General features: G+C 34.6%; 1 long non-coding RNA gene across 1 annotated transcript; it reads right to left on the bottom strand.

Annotated features, from left to right (window-relative positions):
* Positions 1–2,054: 2,054 nt before the first annotated feature.
* On the bottom strand, positions 2,055–2,877 carry LOC130055091 (uncharacterized). Its single transcript, XR_008803321.1, has 2 exons — positions 2,655–2,877; positions 2,055–2,308 (listed from the first exon to the last, which is right to left on the bottom strand). It is a non-coding gene; the product is annotated as an uncharacterized LOC130055091 (long non-coding RNA).
* Between the last annotated feature and the right edge of the window lie 1,113 nt (positions 2,878–3,990).

Raw genomic sequence — 3,990 nt, 5'->3', positions numbered from 1 at the left:
ATCAAAATGAGTGTAATTTTAAAAAATCTTCTTCTTTACTCCTGGACATCAAGAAGCCAAACTGTGGGCATAATTATAATGAGCATTGAGCCCTCTACCAAAATTGTGAAATTCATGGCACCTGGGGCAGGGGTTCTTGTGTTAGGGTGGGGCTCTATAGGTCATATAGTGAAAATGTAGAAATTCTTTGAAAATCTTCTGTCTCTGGGTATTAAGTAGACAAACTAATAGCATGGCAATGATGAGCAAGGATGCCTCTTTATACCCCCCGCAACAAGTTGTGGGGGGTATACTGGAATCGGGTTGTCCGTCCGTCCGTCCGTCTGTAGACGCAATGGTTTCCGGGCTCTAAAGCATTATCCTTTCCACCTACCGTCACCATATCATATATATGGACTACCCATGGGATGAAGATGTTCCCTATCGATTTTGGGGTCAAAAGGTCAAAGGTCAAGCACACTGGACATCGAAGTAGCAATATGGTTTCCGGGCTCTAAAGTGTTATCCTTTCCACCTACAGTCACCATATCATACATATGGACTACCCATGGGATGAAGATGTTCCCTATCGATTTTGGGATCAAAAGGTCAAAGGTCATGTGCACTGGACATCGAAGTAGCAACACTCAGAAAAGAGGTAGTTTATACCTATTACCAACACCCTTTGGGAGATTGGGGTAAGCGGGGGGTATTCTTAATGAGCATTGCTCACAGTACCTCTTGTTAAAAATTGTGAAATTCATGGCCCCTGGATCAGGGGTTCTGGTGCTAGGGTGGGGCTCTATAAGTCATATAGTGAAAATGCATTATTTCTTTGAAAATCTTCTTCTCTGTCCTTGGGTATTAAGTAGACAAACCAATAGCATGGTTATGATGAGCAAGGATGCCTCTTTTAAAATTGTAAAATTCATGGCCCCTGGGTCAGGGGTTCTGGTATTAGGGTGGGGCCCTATTGATCATATAGTGAAAATGCATTTTATTTCTTTGAAAATCTTCTCCTCTGCTGCTGGGTATTAAGTAGACAAACTAATAGTATGATAATGATGATCAAGGATGCTTCTTTCAAAACTGAAATTTATGGCCCCTGGGTCAGGGGTTCTGGTGCAACGGCGGGGCTGACCACATAGCTATTCAATGTTTCTTCCATCCAAAAGTAAAATTCTTATATTTAAACACAAACCTAATTCAAACATTGGAAGGTTGTTACATGATACTCAGGTGACCTATAAGGCCCCTGGGCCTCTTGTTGTTTATAATATACATGTACAAAGTAATGTTAATATATAGTATTTTGTGTAGTAATTATATCGCATTTACTGAGAGAAAAACCGCTAATGGGATCGGCAATTTACTACACATGCAAAGTAATCTGATAAGGTTACAAACACTGTCACATGTAGAATCCCCACTGACACTTGGAATTACTGGTCATTTATTACTACCCATTATCTCTTAACACCATAATGAAAAAGTGAAGATAAAGAACAGTGATAAATTTCATAACTACTATATAAAATTACAAAATATGTCCAAAAGTATCCACCCTGTTGATAATTTATGCATACCTGCTACCATGTGATTCTGTGTTTTGACATTGATGTCTACTTAGAACAATGTTTTACAAATTTTACAGGTTTCAGTTAAATCAATAAACAAATGTGATCCTTTTGTATATATATATATATATATATTAAGTTCGTAATGATGCAGATGTTTGTAGTTATATTATTTGTTACTCTTTGATAAATTATACTACAAGTTCTAAAACATATTTTAGTATGTATAACCCTTACTGCGAAAAAATATTTTTAAAAACGAAAAGCAGAATGTCCTGTGCTACTGTGTTAGAGGACAGAAAGATATCCAGCAAACGTGTGCACATTGAAAGAATTATTGGACTTGCCAAAACTTTCAAAATACTGACAGAACCTATGAATAGCTCTGAAACAAAGCTTTCCTCTAAAATTATTTATGTCTGTTTCATGTTGTGCAATTTTAAGAATTGCATAGTGTCGTCTTATGCATAATTCACCATTAGAAATTGATGTAATTAAAGAATAAACCTTTATTTGATTTTTTTCAACATTTATTCCATGTACATTTACCAACAGATTTAAAATATCTTTCATAAAATTCATTCAATCTTCTCTTCATCTCATCAATGAATTTGTCATTCCTTTTAATTTGGAAAGCTCTTATCACAATGAAGATCCCTGTAGAGTTATGGATCGGGTGACATCATAATAAATAAAGGTCCAGAACATTGTCCTTGCACCATGTTCATTTCTTCTATATGCTTCAATTAAGTCTGTAATCAAATAACACTTATCAGGTGATCATTATAATGTAAAACATAGTGGCAATAATCAAATGATTATAACACTGTACCGTTTTATTCAATATAAAAATGCGTTTCTATTTTGCTGCAAACATGAAGCAATATAGCAACAATGTTGGAATTGCCGAGGAAATTCAAGTTTAGCTTAGCTCGGTAAATCTGCAAAAGTTTACAAGAATTCCTTTCTGATAACACCTAGTTTCCATAATACGTTGTTATAATATATTTAAATAATATCTAAACACCATTGATAATTATTTACCGCGTTAATCATATTTTACTTGGATGAACATAAAAACATTGAATGTTTATTTACCTTCCTACAAGTTCCCACTTTCTTCCCGATTTCTTTGCTCCAAACTTTTCTAACTCTTTCCTAAGTTCAGGTATTGTCATATGACCACAACTGGATGTCATCGTAAGTAAAAGGTAGTGTTTGTGTTTTCCGAAATCGCATTTGAGAATGGTTGTTGATAACCCATCTTCTCAGCATTTATCATTTTTGTTTGTTCAGAGCCGGATTTGCCTGTGGCGCCCTCTATCAATACAAGATAAGATAACCAACTCCGGTTCCTCATTATTTATTTAGATTTATGCATGATAGGAACATAGATTTTATTGGAAACTTTTCTGATAGTTATTGTAAAAAATATTTTAAAAGTCTAAGTTTTATATGAACAATCAATTATATGTTTTACAATATTAAATTCAAGGGCATTAACTCTGTTTACAGTTATTTCTTTGTCAAGTCCATTATGCGATAGATTTTGTTTATTTTTCAATGACATTTTTAATATTTTTGTAAAGAAACAGTTTCATGAAATTGTTATGAATACCATTCTTTCATTAGGACCAGTTTTTGTGAACTTTTGATGATGCGGTTTAAGGAAAATTGAATTTTTTTAGGTTGATATACATGTATGGTTCTGTTTGAATATGTCTCAGGTCTTAAAAAGTGTGATGACCTACATTGTATATATTTTATTTGATAATTTATTAGTTTTAACTCTAATAAATGGAAATAAATATATTTTCTATACTTTTATCAGATAATAATGCGAGTATGGAGTTACCTTAACTTGTGAATTTGAGGTGTAATTTCACACAAAAATTATTCTACATTTTACTACGGAAGCCCTAGATGCGTGGAAATATAGATATACAGGTCTGATAGCAAAAAAGGTTGAAAACATCAGTTTCTACTTCTCTTTAAGTTACAAAGCAGTTTCCCCACCAGGGGCGGATCTAGGATTGTAGTTAGGGGGGTAACTTTATGAAGCAGGGGATCTGGGGGCTCAAAACCCCCAGTTGGTTCAGGTGGGGCCAGGGGCAAAGCTCCTGGATTTTACAGATTTTTTGTCTCCTATGTAGTCATTTTTATCATATTTTGTCATTTTCAATAAGGTGAAATTAATGAAATGACGCAAATTCTAAGGGTTTTTTGTCATTTATTTCTCCAAGAGTGGAATAAATTATTGCTTCTTTTATCGGTTACATTTTTCTAAACAAGAGACCACGATTTACTTTAAATTTGAAAAAAAAATTAGGTTGCGCGCCGGCTGCGCCCCCCTCCCCCCCTTAAATCCGCCACTGCCCACCCCTCTCATGAGTGAAAACCTCTAAAACATTCTATTGACACTCTATTTATAAAT

The sequence above is a fragment of the Ostrea edulis genome, chromosome 1 (assembly GCF_947568905.1).
Source record: "Ostrea edulis chromosome 1, xbOstEdul1.1, whole genome shotgun sequence".
NCBI classification, from domain to species: Eukaryota; Metazoa; Mollusca; class Bivalvia; order Ostreida; family Ostreidae; genus Ostrea; species Ostrea edulis.
This window is presented reverse-complemented; position numbering and strand designations above follow the sequence as displayed.